Raw genomic sequence first — 16,030 nt, 5'->3', positions numbered from 1 at the left:
TGAGTCCCACTTATCCAGGTATCTGAATTCCTCTCTCCTGCATCATCCCTGTAACCATGTGTTCCAATGTTCTCTTTCCCTATTCCTCACCTCGCTAGCACATGGCAGGGGTAACAAACCAGGGATAACAACTCTGTTTGTCCTAACTCTGAGCTTCCACCCAGCTCCCTGAATTTCTGCCTTAAATCCCTATCCCTTTTCCTAACTATGTCATAGATACCTATGTGGACAACGACTTGGGACTGCTCCTCCTTCTCCTTAAGGATCCCAAAAACACGATCCGAGACAACACGGACCCTGGCACCTGGGAGGCAACACACCAACCGTGGGTCTCTCTCGTTCCCACAGAATCAGTCCCTATACATATGGAGTCCCCAATGACTAATGCTCTACTCCTCTCCTCCCTTCCCTTCTGAGCAATAGGGACAGACTCTGTCCCAGAGACTTGCACCCCATGGCTTACCCCTGGTAAGTCGTTCCCCCCAACAGTATCCAAACTGGTATACCTGTTACTGAGGGGAATGCCCACAGGGGATCCCTACCCTCACTGCTTCTTACCCTTTCTAACAGTCACCCAACTATCTTCATTTCTAGGAGTAACCACCTCCCTGTAGCTTATATCTATAACTGTCTGCCTCCCAAATGATCCTGAGTTCATCCAATTCCAGGTCCAGCACCCTAACATAGTCTTCAAGGAGCTGGAGTTGGGTGCACTTTCTGCAGGTGTACTAAGCTGGGACACTAATGGTCTCCCTCATCTCAAACATTCCATAGGAGTAACATTGCACTGCCAGCACTGCTAACTTGCCTTACTAAGAAATGAAAGAAAAAAAAGCTTACCTGATTCCCCTCTAGTGGTGTAAGATTAGAGGAGGTGGGTGTGTGGGAGACTCAACAGGTCTCAGGTTTAGCAAAACAAGAAGTCCCAGAAGCCTCTAGGAATTGGTGGAGGCTAGTACAATTGCAACATTTAAGAGGCATTTGGATGGGTATATGAATAGGAAGGGTTTGGAGGAATATGGGTACAGTGTTGGCAGATGGGACTAGATTGGGTTGGGATATCTGATCGGCATGGACAGGTTGGACCGAAGGGTGTGTTTCCATGCTGTACATCTCTATGACTCTATGACTCTATGGTAAGTTTTTAAATGAAGAATTTACCTTCCCAATAGCCCCCTGGTTTCCGCTCTCACCAGTCCCACTGCAGAAAAGTGAAGGCACCTTCTCTGTCATTTCTTTCTTGACCTTCCGCGTTGTGACCATTGTCAGCTGTTTGCTCCCAAGTTTAAGAATGATAACATTATAATTTCTGATAGGCGTTAGGAAAAGCTCAGCGCACATTCAAATAAGGTTCCAATATCTTATGGCACTAAGGAAAGTTGGCTTTGTTTATCACTGGCTATGCCAGCATTTATTGCCCATCCATGGATCTGGTGTCACATGTTGGTTCGTTGGATAAGGATGGCAGTTTCCTTCCCTAAAGGACATCAGTGAGCCAGATGGGTTATCCTAGCAATCAACAATGGTTTCATAGTCATCCTTAGGCTTTCAATTATGGATTTTTACTGAATTCGAATTCCTCCATCTGTTGTGGCAGGATTCAAATCCACCCTAAACCCAGACATGACCTTGGTCACTGGATTAATAGTCTAGTGATCATATGGCTAGTCCATCACCTAGCTCAACACTTCTGAGGTTTCCTCCATGATCAGATATCTGACAGCCACATCTTGAGTTCTGTTATAGTCATTATCAGTCTGAGAGGTAACCTAACACAGACCCTTCCCAGCCATTCTCTACGTCCAGCTTTTAGCAATTGTAATTTCAAATCCACTGCTGAATGAACATTCCATGTTTTAGCAGATTTCTCTAACATGCTGACAATTCCACTTTCCGTGTTTTAAACCTCTTAAAACCACAAATGCTGCCAGACCTGCTGAGTTTTTCTAGCATTTTCTGTTTTGTCCCTATCACAAGGTATTTTCATCAAACTTGTAATCAAATCTCCTCCCCAAAGCAGTCAGTCTTGACTCAGTCATGATTGGAAGGGTTGAAAGATGTCTGAAATCTAGAGCTGTGCAGGACTGGGCACCTCTAGAGTGTTCTGAGAAGAGATGTCTGGAGGATGTGGGTCTGGTTCCTCCTCCGTCTGGGCATCTCCTGACACCACACTGCCTTTCTAAGAGTATCTGGAGTGAGGTTAAGGTCCCCAGTACCTGTGATGCCTGGCTGCAGATGCTGATTACCAACAGCCAATGTGAGGGAGAGTAGGTCTACATTCAATTCGAGCAGTTATTGAACATTCTGCCAGATGTGTACCTGTGACGGATGCTGGCCTTTCTGTGGAGAAACTTAGACTCACACATGCCTGTGCTAACACAGGCAGTATGGATAACATTGGATTCTTCCAACCTTTGAGCCAGTTTACCAATATCTCTGAAGTTCCCATGTCTATTTGTGTTTTTGCATGCAGTAACTAATGGCTGATACAATGTAGTCATCTGCTGCCTGGGGATGACCAGAAGCTTGATCTCCAGCAGGCCTCTGAGTGTCAACAACCTAGGACATTCCTACTTCAACCAGTTCCGGAGATGTGCCAGTAATGTATTCACCAAACCGTGCTCCTCCATCTCATCTTGATAAAGTGCCACACATTTCCAGTTAGTGGAGGGTGTGGAAGGAAGTCTTACCAGTGCTTCCTCTGAGGGATCTGCAGCTTCTTCCTCAGGATGCTGCCTGACCTGCTGTGCTTTTCCAGCACTACTCTAATCTAAAATCTAATCTCCAGCATCTGCAGTAACCACTTTCACCATACCTAAAAATGTCACCAAGTGTCAACCTGGTAAAGCTACCAAACAAGACTACTTGCATGCCAAATAGCATGAGGAGCAAATGATATACAAAGATCTAAGTATCCCACAATGAATGGATTAGATCTCAGCTCTGCATTCCTGCCACATCCAGTGGTGAATGATGGTCGACAATTAAACAACTCAATGGAGGAGGGGGCACTGCATATTGCAAAGGCTATGGGCACTGACAACATTTGGGTAATTGTATTAAAGACTTGTGCTCCAGAATTTAGCACTGTCCTAGCCGAGCTGTTCCAGTACAGGTACAACACTATCATCTATCCAACAATGTGGAGAATTGCCCAGTTACATCCTGTACATAAAAAGCAGGACAAATCCAATCCAACCAAACAAAGCCTCATCAGTCTACTCTGGATCATCAGTAAAATGATCAAAGGTATCATCAACATGTTATGAAGCAGTATCATCCCAGTAATCAGCTCAGAGATGCCAAGTTTAGGTTCCACCCAGCCCACTCAGTTCCTGACCTCATTACAGACTTGGTTGAAACATGAACAAAAAAACTGAATTCCAGAGGTGAGGTGAGAGTGACAGCCCTTGACATCAAGCCCTTGACATTCGAACAAGTGTGGCATCAAGGAGCCCTAGCAAAATTAAAATCGATGGCTATCAGGGGATAAACTCTTCACTGGTTGGAGTCATACCTGGCACAACAGAAGATAGTCATGGTTGTTGGAGGTCAGCCATCTCAGTTCTGGGACATCTCAGCAGGAGTTCCTCAGAGTGATGTAATGGGCCCAATCATCTTCAGCTGCTTCATCAATGACCTTCCCTCCATCACAAGATCAGAGATGGGGATGTTTGTTGATGATTGCACAATGTTCAGCACCATTCGTGACTCTTCAGATACTGAAGCAGTCCATGTTCTAATGATCTTCACATTGTTGTGGTCCTGTTTGCTGAGTTGGGAATTTGTGTTGCAGGCGTTTTGTCCCCTGTCTAAGCGCCACATACGAACAGCTCTGGTTCCTGCACGAATGCCGAAAGAATCGAATCCTTCCACTATGTGTCAGATACAGACCACCAGTCAACAATCCACAAGCCAGGGACACAGCCAGACAGAACGGATTCAGGATGATCCAGGTAATGATTACAGATGCTCACAACAGACTTCACAAATACAGACAAGAAATTGCGTGCCAAAAATCGTTAATTTCAAAAACCACCAATCAGGAATGGACCCGGACCATAGAACAGGCCGTCACCATAGGACAGAACAGGACAGGACCACACACCACAAAAAAACGGCACTAAAAGAAAAAAATGGCCAAACTAACATACAACAGAGAGGACACCGCAACACACACCTGGGTTCGAAACTTCTCCCACAGACAGCTCACAGACACGGAATGAACAATACTGGCCAAGGAACTCAACTACAACCACAGGGACGCCAAGACAGCAGACTTCCTAGAAGCACTAGAATGCACACTCAGGAACAATGGAGTGACAGAAGAGACACAACAAACAGTGAGACAAAGTATCGTACCTCTGATAACAAGGAAAAGACAAACACATAACCTCAACACCAAGGAGAGGGAAGCACTAAAATCACTAAGAAATGATAAGAACATAATCATACTACCAGCAGACAAAGGCAGAATGACGGTCATCCTGGACAAAGCAGACTACATCCAAAAAGTGCAACAACTACTTGCAGATACCAACACCTACCAAAAGATGGAGTTTGACCCCACCCCACAGCTCACCAATAGGATAAACAACACACTGAGGAACCTACAAAAAAATGGACAGATAACCAAGTCTGACCTACAAAGAATGAAACCTGAAAGCAACAACACCCCCAGATTCTATGGACTACCCAAAGTGCACAAACCAGACATCCCACTCAGACCCATAGTATCACTACCAGGGACACCATCACACAAACTGGCTAAAGAACTACAGCAGAAACTGAAACACCTGATCAGCGGATCCAGACACTCTATACAGTCAACACAGGAATTCTTGGACATCATCAGAAATACACACATAGACAAGGAAGAAACCATGGTCTCATTCGATGTAACGGCACTGTTCACCTCTATCGAAAAAACCCTAGCCAGAGAAACAATAGCCAACCTGCTGGACATACAGAACAGACAACAGGACGTTGAACCTATCAACAAAGACGGCATACTCAAACTACTGGACCTGTGCCTCACAACACACTTCACATTCAACAACCAAATATATGAACAAATCAACGGAACACCCATGGGCTCACCCATCTCTAGACTCATAGCAGAAGCGGTAATGCAAAGATTAGAACAAACAGTCTTACCGCAAATTCAACCCAAACTCTAGGTCAGATATGTGGATGACACCTGTGTAATCATTAAAAACACAGAAATAGAGAACACACACCGGATCATCAAAGCCACACTCACAGGAATCCGATTCACTAGAGAGGAAGAAAAGGATAACCAACTCCCATTCCTAGACGTGATGGTACAGAGAACACCGAATGGAGAATTCACCACAAAGGTATACAGGAAAGCCACACACACAGACCAAGTCCTGAACTATGAAAGCAACCACCCCAACACACACAAAAGAAGTTGCATCAAGACACTGTTCAACAGGGCCACAACACACTGCAGCATACCAGAACTGCAAAAAGAGGAAGAATGTATTCACCAAAAATGGATACCCGTGCAATTTCATCAACAGCTGCCTAAGGGAAAGACAACGGAACGAGGACATGTCGCAACCCAAAGGACTAGCCACACTACCATACATCAAGAGCATTTCCAAACTGACAGCCAGACTACTGCGACCATTAGGACTCATAACAGCAGACAAACCAACAGCCACGCTCAGACAACAACTCACCAGAACGAAGGACCCGATACCCAGCATGAGCAAAACCAATGTAGTGTACAAAATCCCATGCAAGGACTGCACAAAACACTACATCGGACAAACAGGAAGACAGCTCACGATCCGTATCCATGAACACCACCTAGCCATGAAACGACACGACCAGCTATCCTTAGTAGCCACACACACAGATGAAAAGCAACATGAATTCGACTGGGACAACACTACTATTATAGGGCAAGCCAAACAGAGAACAGCCAGGGAATTCCTAGAAGCATGTCACTCATCCACAGATTCAATCAATAAGCACATCGACCTGGACCCAATATACCGGCCACTGCAATGGACAGCTGGAACTGACAACCGGAAGCGGCAGAGACAAACCACTATAAATGCCGGAGGAAAGATCACAGAAGCGCTTCACAGGAGGCTCCCAAGCACTGAGGATGTCACCTAGACAGGGGACGAAACGTCTGCAACACAAATTCCCAGCTTGGCGAACAGGACCACAACAACGAGCACTCGAGCTACAAATCTTCTCACAAACTTTGATCTTCACATTATCCAGGCTTGGGCTGACAAATGAAAATAACATTCATGCCACATAAATGTCAAGTAATGGTCATTTCCAAAAGGTGACAATCTAACCAAGAACCCTTGACATCACTGAATCCCCCAAGGCATTTTATCAGGTTCACCATGGTAGGCTTGTTCAGAAGGTCAGGAGGAATGGTATACAGGGACATTTAGCTGTCTGGATACAGAATTGGCTGGTCGATAGAATACAGCGAGTGGTAGTGGAAGGAAGGTATTCTGCCTGGAAGTCAGTGGTGAGTGGTGTTCCACAGCGCTCTGTTCTGGGACCTCTACACTTTGTAATTTTTATTAATGACTTGGATGAGGAGATTGAAGGATGGGTTAGCAAGTTTGCTGATGACACAAAGGTTGGAGGTGTCGTTGACAGTATAGAGGACTGTTGTAGGCTGCAGCGTGACATTGACAGGATGCAGAGATGGGCTGAAAGGTAGCAGATGTAGTTCAACCTAGATAAATGCGAAATGATGTATTTTGGAAGGTCGAACTTGAAAGTTGAGTACAGGATTAAAGACAGGATTCTTGGCAGTGTGGAGGAACAGTGGGATCTTGGTGTGCAGGTACATAGATCCCTTAAAATGGCCACCCAAGTGGACAGGGATGTTAAGAAAGCATATAGTGTTTTGGCTTTCATTAACAGGGGGATTGAGTTTAAGAGCCGTGAGATCTTGTTGCAGCTCTATAAAACTTTGGTTAGACCGCACTTGGAATACTGTGCCCAGTTCAGGTTGCCCTCTTATAGGAAAGATGTGGATGCTTTGGAGAGGGTTCAGAGGAGGTTTACCAGGATGCTGCCTGGAATAGAGGGCTTATCTTACGAAGAGAGGTTGACTGAGCTCGGACTTTTTTCAATGGAAAAAAAGGAGGAGAGGGGACCTAATTGAGGTATACAAGATAATGAGAGGCATAGATAGAATTGATAGCCAGAGACTTTTTCCCAGGGCAGAAATTGTTAACACGAGGGGTCATAGTTTTAAGCAGTTTGGTGGAAAGTATAGAGGGGATGTCAGAGGCGGGTTCTTTACACAGAGAGTTGTGAGAGCATGAAATGCATTGCCAACAGCAGTTGTGGAAGCAAGGTCATTGGGGATATTTAAGAGACTGCTGGACATGCATATGGTCACAGAAATTTGAGGGTTCGTACATTAGGTTTACCTTACATGAGGATCAATGGTCGGCACAACATTGTGGGCTGAAGGGCCTGTTCTGTTCTATGTTCTATTAACAACCACCACTAACACTCAGTAGCAGCAGTGTGTAATATCAACAAGACACATTGCAGCGAAGGTCCATAGGCAGTTCCTTCTGAACTGCCACCACTTCCATCCAGAAGGACAGGAGCAGCAGAAACAAGGGAACACCACCAACTTGAAGTTCTCCTCCAAGCAATTCACTATCCTGACTTGGAAATATATCACTCTTCCTTCACCGTCATGGGTCAAATTCCTGGAATTCACTCCCTAAGGGTGTTGCTGGTCTACGTACAGTTTAGGTCTGCAGTGGGTTAAGAAGGCAGCTCATCACCATCTTCTCAAGGGCAAAGTTAAAAATCACACAACACTAGGTTATAGCTGATAATGTGTTGCTGGAAAAGCGCAGCAGTTCAGGCAGCATCCAAAGAGCAGGAGAATCGATGTTTCGGGCATGAGCCCTTCTAGTCCAACAGGTTTATTTGGAAGCACTAGCTTTCGGAGGGCTGCTCCTTCATCAGGTGGTTGAAGGAACAGTGCTCCGAAAGCTAGTGCTTCTAAGTAAATGTGTTGGACTATAACCTGGCGTTGTGTGATTTTTAAATTTGTCCATCCCAGTCCAATTCTGGCACCTCCAAATCATGACTTCTCAAGGGATGGGCTATAAATACTAGCCAGCCAGTAAGACACACGCCTCATGCCAAATTAATGAGTACTCCTCCTGAAATAAGATACACAGAGGAATTGAGTGAGATGAAAGTGGCTGGAAGAGCTGTTAGTGGCATTTTCGGAAGAGAACAGGTGGTTGGGTGTCCTCAGTGCATGAGTAGGAAGTGAAGAAGCGCTGTACATGCCAGAGTTACAGACAGCCGTCAAGTATTGTAGTTTTTTTATCATATTTGTTCTGGGAAAGAACAGTAATGTTGCCTGTTGGCATCAGCCTAAGATATACAAAAAAAATAGTTAAAAGTACCTTAGCTGTAGAAATGTTGGTGCTAGTAGAAGCTTTGGATACAGGGCTGTATTCATCTAATATACTAAAGTAAATCTGGTACATGGGGCAATCTGTAAAATGTTTGCCCATAGGATGTTTTATGGATGGCTGTTCTCTTTAAGACAATGTACAACCAACAAAGAATGTAATTGAGAATGAGTATCATCATTGTTAGTGTAAAGGAAATGTTAGAAAGACTTTAGACAATTTACTGGATTGATATATAAATCACCAGCTGTTAGGCTGTCTCCACAGAGAACAATGACTTGGTTTTCTCTCTCTCACTGACTGGCTTGGATCCAAATTCACAATGGGATGCTATTCTATGAGAAATGTTATTGGAAATAATTGAACTTCAAACCCAGATTGATGACCTCATCTGGGCTTGACAAAGACATTTAGAAATAACCAAACTATGTACTGAGATGGACAGAAATAGGTTGAGAATGGAATTTCCCAACTGAGCTTGCAGACATTTTCGATATTGACCTGTTTAAAGATGTTATTGCACAACGCTGGAGCAGGTTGGACTTGAACCCAGTTCTCTTGGCTCAGGGGGCACTACCACTGTACCACAAGAGCCACAGCAATGATACATATATAAAATGTTAAACCATTTTCCCATTTATGTAGCTAATTAATTGGTGCTGAATATTTACCCTACTTCTTTTTTCTAATAAGCTTCAGAATTCAAAATGAAACTGATTGAAATGCATATAATTTGAATCTAATTTGGATCCAAAGTCTAGCACAAAATATGAAGGCAGGAGCTAACTGAAGCCTCCTTGAACCGACAAGAGGTCATTCAGTGTTAAATTTGAGCACCAGAATTACTCTTGTCATTCTATTGCAAGTCATCAATAACTTCCAACCTGCTGCTTGGTGGTGTTACCACATGCCTCTGGAGCAGGTGGTTCTTGAACCTGGGTCTCCTGGCTCAGATGCACAACCTCAAGGTATTTTCCCTGGGATGAGGAAGTCCAAACCTTGAGTCCATAGGTTTAAGGTGAGAGGGGAAAGGTTTGAAAGAGATCTAAGAGGCAATTTTTTCATGCAGAGGGTGGTGCTGGTATGGAATGAACTGCCTGGGGAAGTACTGGAGGCTGGTAGAATTACAACATTTAAAAGGCATCTTGATGAGTATATGAATAGGATGGGTTTACAGGGATGTGGGTCAAATGCTGGCAAATGGGACAACATTTATTGAGGATATCTGGCTGGCACAAATGAGTTGGACTGCAAGATCTGTTTCTGTGCTGTCCACCTCTATGACTCTATGACACTGGGTCATAAAAACCTTGGAATAGAGGGGGCCATAATTATGCACTCTCCTCCATTTATTTAGAAAGACAAACAATGATTAGGGATCATCTTTGTATGGCTTTGTGCATGGGAAATCATGTCTCACAAACTTGATTGAGATTTTTGAAGAAGTAACAAAGAGGATTGATGAGGGCAGAGTGGTGGATGTGATCTATATGGACTTCTGTAAGGCATTTGACAAGGTTCCCCAGACTGCTTAGCAAAGTTAGACCTCATAGAATACAGGGAGAATTGGAATTTGGATACAGAACTGGCTCGAAAGTAGAAGGCAGAGGGTGGGTGGAGGGTTATGTTTCAGACTGGATACCTGTCACCAGTGGAGTACCACAAGGATTGGTGCGTGGTCCACTGCTTTTTGTCATTCATATAAATTATTTGGAAGTGAACATAAGAGGTAAGTTTGTAGTAAGTGTGCAGACGACACCAAAATTGGAGGTGTAGTGGACAGCGAAGAAGGTTACCTCAGAATACAATGGGTTCTTGATCAGATGGGCCAATGGGCTGAGGAGTGGCAGATAAAGTTTAATTTAGATAAATGCAAGGTGCTGCATTTTGGAAAGGCAAACCTTAGCAGGACTTATACACTTAATGGTAATGTCCTGAAGAGTGTTGCTGTACAAAGGGAGCTTGGAGAGCAGGTTCATAGCTCCTTGAAAGTAGAGTCGCAGATAGATAGGATAGTGAAAGTGGCCTTTAGTATGCTTTCCTTTATTGGTCAGAGTATTGAGTACAGGTGTTGGGAGGCCATGTTGTGGCTGTACAGAACGTTGGTTAGGCCACTTTTGGAATAGTTCGTGAATTCTGGTCTCCTTCCTATCGGAAGGATGTTGTGAAACTTGAAAGGGTTCAGATAAGATTTATAAGGATGTTGCCAGGGTTGGAGGATTTGAGCCATAGGGGAGGCTGAATAGGTTGGGGCTGTTTTCCCTGGAGTATCGGAAGCTGAGGGATGACTTATAGAGGTTTATAAAATCATGAGAGGCATGGATATGATAATTAGACAAAGTCTTTTCCCTGGGGTGGGGGGGAGTCCAGAACTATCGCTATGACTCTATGACTCCTTTGCTTTGTCTTTGAGTTAGAAATGGTTATACTCATCATTCTTTGTTGAACTGAATGTCTCTGTGGTGTATCTCTGAGATGTTGATAACTGCTTCAATTAATTTGTTATTTGCAGTCATTCACACTTTTTACTCCTTTCCACTTTTAAAAAAGCACAGCCTCTCATTCAGTATGCTTCAATGTTTATGACAAATGTCTCACCTGTCAGATGGTGAACCAGTTAAACCATCATATAGGCTCTGTTGTAAATAGCCCACTAGTATTAAATGCCCTTTATGTATTCATTTGAGAGGAATGGGACAGTAGATTCCATTCATTATATTTGTATGCTCCAATGTGCATTTTTTCCTGCTCTTTAACACATCCACTTAGTTTTTGAAATTCGTTGAATAATACAAACTACCATATATTGGTCAGTTGTTCAAATAACTATATTAGATCATTTGATATCCTGTCTACAATTGGCAGACAGCTCTCCATTGGGCATCAGCACCACAGGAAGTGGTGGCAGCTGCTGGTATTGCACCCACCAAGAGCTCTAGATCTTGGTAGGGGGCAGCAGGTCAAAAGTGAGTGAGATTATAAAAAGGTGGGGTTACAATAGGTGGCAGAGAGAGGTCAGTGATACTCTGTGGACCCTACCATTTCCTGAGGCTGGTTTCCCTTGGTCAGCTATTTAAGTCCCCTACCCAGCCCAAGAAAGCTCACGAGAACCTTAGACAAATTGCAATTTGGGTTACTGTTGTGGTGAATCTCTTGTTCACATGAGCTGGTTGTATCTTAGCACCAGCAGTTTAAGTCCCTTAAGGTGGACAGTGTTTATAAAATTAATGGTCACAATTGGCAGCCAAGCTGTATAACTATCTGGGAGTCTTGTCACCAGGGACTGAATTGAATTGGGATGCAGGGGGTGCAGTGCGGAAGGAATGATGGGACCTGACCTGCTTACCCAACTAAATTGCCCATCTCTCTAAACTTGGCCTCAGGGATGTATTAAATCCAGGTCCTTAGTTCAATGTAAACAACAATTAGTTTTAGCTTTGAGCATTTGCTGGGGTCCTGAAGCTGGATGTGGAAGCTCTTTTCTCTCTTTCTGTTACAGCTAAAATCTGGGCTTCTCTTTCTGCTGCCAGAATTGCATGTGAGACAATCTATTTTACTGAATTTACCTTTGCCAAGGGTGTGTTTATGGGATGTTACTATATTGGAACAGTCGCTGTTTAGAAGTTAAATAAGCTGTTATTCTGTTAAGTTTTCCCCATAATAGTAAGTTGTTCCAATGCTTTGTTCTTTTGTTTGTATTTTACCTGCTAGTTTGACCAATGGAATTGTATCTGGAACATAATGCCTTACACTTGCCTTTAAAAATAAGAAAAAGCTGGGGTCTAGACTATCTTCTTAATATATTTTGAGGGAGTTTGGTCTGTCCATAACAGTATCCCATCCTCCAGCCAGTTAAGGTATCATTATTTTCTACTATTTATTTTCTAAAACACAAGTTAATCCAGCTAACTAACATGCTTTGAATTTGTTGTAAGCTCATTGAACACCACTATTACTCAGAGAAAGTCTCTCATATCTTACGTACTATAAGGACTCATTCCATTCTCCTATTTTCTGATTTTTTTTCTATTCACATGGTGAACATGGGCATCACTGGCTGGCTTGCTTTTATTGCCCATCTCTGGTTGCCCTTGAGAATGTGGTAGTGAGTTGCCTTCTTGAACCACTGCAGCCAATCCGCTGTTAAGTTGACCCATTATGCCATTAGGAAGGGAATTCCAGGATTTTGACCAAGTGACAGTGAAGAAATGGTGATATATCTCTAAGTCACATGGTGAGTGGTGGTATTCCCACTGCCCTATGTCCAAGGGCAATACCTATTGCCCTTGTCCTTTGAGATGGAAGTGGTCATGGGTTTAGAAGGTGCTCTCTAAGGATCTTTGGTGAATTTCTGCTGTCCATCTTGTAAATGGTACACACAGATGTTACTCCGTCAGTGGGGGAGGAAGTGGATGCTTGTGGATATGGTGCCAATCAAGTCAGCTGTTTGTCCTTGGTGGGGTCAAGCTTCTTGAATGTTGTTGGAGCTGTACTCATCCAAGCAAGTGGGGAACTTTCCATCACACTCCTGACTTGTGCCTTGTAGCTGGTGTCGAGAATGTGATTCTGGAAAAGTACAGCAGGTCAGGCAACATCTGAGGAGCAGAAAAATTGACATTTCGGGCAAAAGCCCATCATCTTCCTGATGAAGGGCTTTTACCTGAAATGTCAATTTTCCTGCTCCTCGGATGCTGCCTGACCTGCTGTACTTTTCCAGCACCACACTCTTGACTCTAATTCCCAGCATCTGCTGTCCTCACTTTCACCTTGTAGTTGGTGGACAAGCTTTGGGAGCCAGGAGGTGAGTTCCTGCCACAAGATTCTTAACCTTTGACCTGCTCATGCAGCCATAGTATTTAAAGGGCAAGTCCAGTTCGGTTTCTGGTCAATGGTAACATCCAGGATGTTGATAGTAGGGGATTCAGTGATGGTAACACCATTGAATATCAAGGGGCGGTGGTTAGATTTTCTCTTATTGGTGATGGTCATTGCCTAGCATTTATGTGGTGAGAATGTTACTTACCACTTGTCAACCCAAGCCTGGATATTGTCCAGGTCTTGTATCTGAAGAATTACAAATGGTAATAACCTCTTGGTCTCTGTTCACATTCATGGGACAATGGTACCAATACTAGGGAAGGAGGGAGGTGTGTGTGTGTGTGTGTGTGTATGTGTGTGTCAGCAGAGGTTAAAGTTTCCAGAACAAGTAATAGGACAGAAAGTATGGAAAGTTCAGGAATCTAACTTCAGGCACAGTAGATAAGGAGACAACTGTGAGAAGAGGGGCAGTCAATACAGGACTGAGGGTGTTGAACTTAAATGCACACAGTGTATGAAACAAAGTAAATGAGCTTATAGTGTAGACTGAAATTGGCAGATATGATGACAGTGATATAACTGCAAGGGGATTAGGGCTGGGAATTAGATATACAAAGGATACACATCCTATCAAAAGGACAGGCAGATGGGCAGAAGAGATGGGGTTGACTTATTAGTATGAAATTAAATTAAATTGATAGCAAGGAGTGATAAAGTCCGAAGGTGGAGAATCTGTGTGGGTACAGTTGAGGAACCTCAAAGACCCTGGTGGGAGTTGTGTACAAGCCTCCTAGCAGTCGTCAGGATGTGGGAAGAAAGTAAATCAGGAGATAGAAAAGACAAGTAAGAAAGGCTCTATTATAATAGTCATTGCAAAACTCAATCTGCTAGTGGACTGGGAAAATCAGGTTGGTAGCAAATTTTCAATAAAGAAATTTGTGGGATGTCTACGAGAAGGTTTTTTTGGAGCAGCATTTGGTAGAAGAAAGTGAGCATTGCAGATGCTGGAGATCAGAGTAGATAATGTGGTGCAAGAAAAGCACAGCAGATCAGGCAGCATCCGAGGAGCAGGAGAGTCAACGTTTTGGGCCTACCCCTTCCTGATGAAGGGCTTATGCTGAAACATCGATTCTCCTGCTCCTTTGATGCTGCCTGACCAGCTGTGCTTTCCTAGCACCACACACACGACAGTTTACAGTAGAGTCCACTAGGGACCAGGTAATTCTGGATTTGGTGATGTGTAATGAGGCAGAAATGATTAAGGAGCTGAAGGTGAAGGAACCCCTAGGGGCCAGTGACCATAATATCATAGAGTTCAGCTGAAGTTTGAGAGGCAGAAGCTGAAATCAGATATCACACAATTGAGTAACCACGGCTGATGAGTGAAGTAAGGAACAACAAAAAAGCAAAAGAAAAAGCATACAATGTAGTGAAGTTTAATGGGAAGACAAAGAAAAGGGAAGCCTTTAAAAACCATTAGAGGATAACTAAAAAAGTAATAAGGGTGGAGAAGATGAAATATGAGAATAAGCTAGCTAGTAATATAAAAGATTTATAGATCTCTAAACTAGTGGGATAGTGGCTCAGTGATTAGCACTGTTACAAATTAGCGTTCTTGTAAACCTCCTCTAGACCCTTCGACCTGGGCTCGAATTTACCCTCAGGCAACTGTCTCCCTGCATCAGCATCGGTTCCCTCTAGGTGCACCGGTTTCCTCCCACAGTCCAAAGATCTGAAGTTAGGTGGATTGGCCATGTTAAGTTGCCCATAGTGTTCAGGCACGTGCAGGCTAGGTGAAGTAGCATGGGACATGCTGGGTTACAGGGTTAGGGTAGGGGGATTGGGTCTGGGTGGGATGGTCTCCAGAGGAGTCAGTATGGACTCAATGGGCCAAACAGCCTGCTTCCACACTGTAGGGATTCTATGATTCTAAAAGGAAAAAAAAGAGAGGTAAGAATGGATATTGGCCAACTGGAAATGCAGAGAAATATTAACAGAGAACAAACAAAAACAGAGGTGGATCTGGTCAGTTTTCACAGTGGAAGACACAAGCAGCATAGAACTTTAAGAGACCCAGAGGGCAGAGGTGAGTGTAGAGGCTGTCACTAAGGAGAAGGTGCTGGGGAAGCTGAACAGTCTGAAGGTGGAGAAATCACCCAGACCAGATGGACTATACCCCAGGTTTTTGAAGGAGATAGCTGAGGAGATTGAAGTGACATTGGTGGAGATCATTCAGAATCACAGAGTCAGGGAAGATCCCAGATGATTGGAAAATGACTAATGTAACACCCCTGTTTAAGAAGAGAGGGAGGCAGAAGACTATAGGCCGCTTTGTCTGATCTGGGTGTTGACGATAAGATTTTAGCATCCATTATTAAGGATGAGATTGCGGAGTACTTGGAAGTCCATGGTAAAATAAGGTTGTGTCAGCATGGCTTCATCAAGGGGAGGTCATACCTAACAAATCTGTTAGAATTCTCGGAGGAGCAAGCTAGACAAAGGAGAGCCAATGGATATGATCTATTTGGATTTCCAAAAGGTCAAAAGGCCTAGAGGAGGTTTACAAGAATGATTCCGGCAATGAAAGGCTTGTCATATGAGGAGTGGTTGAAGACTTGGTTCTGTACTTGATGGAGTTTAGAAGGATGGTGGGGGGGGAGATCTGATTGAAACTTACTGCGAGGTTTGAATTGAGTGGACACTGAAAAGATGTTTCCATTCATAGGAAATGCTTGGAGCTGAGGGCACAG

This window comes from Chiloscyllium punctatum, chromosome 1, assembly GCF_047496795.1.
Source record: "Chiloscyllium punctatum isolate Juve2018m chromosome 1, sChiPun1.3, whole genome shotgun sequence".
NCBI lineage: Eukaryota > Metazoa > Chordata > Chondrichthyes > Orectolobiformes > Hemiscylliidae > Chiloscyllium > Chiloscyllium punctatum.
The sequence above is the reverse complement of the archived record's forward strand: the minus strand, read 5'-3'. Positions refer to the sequence as shown.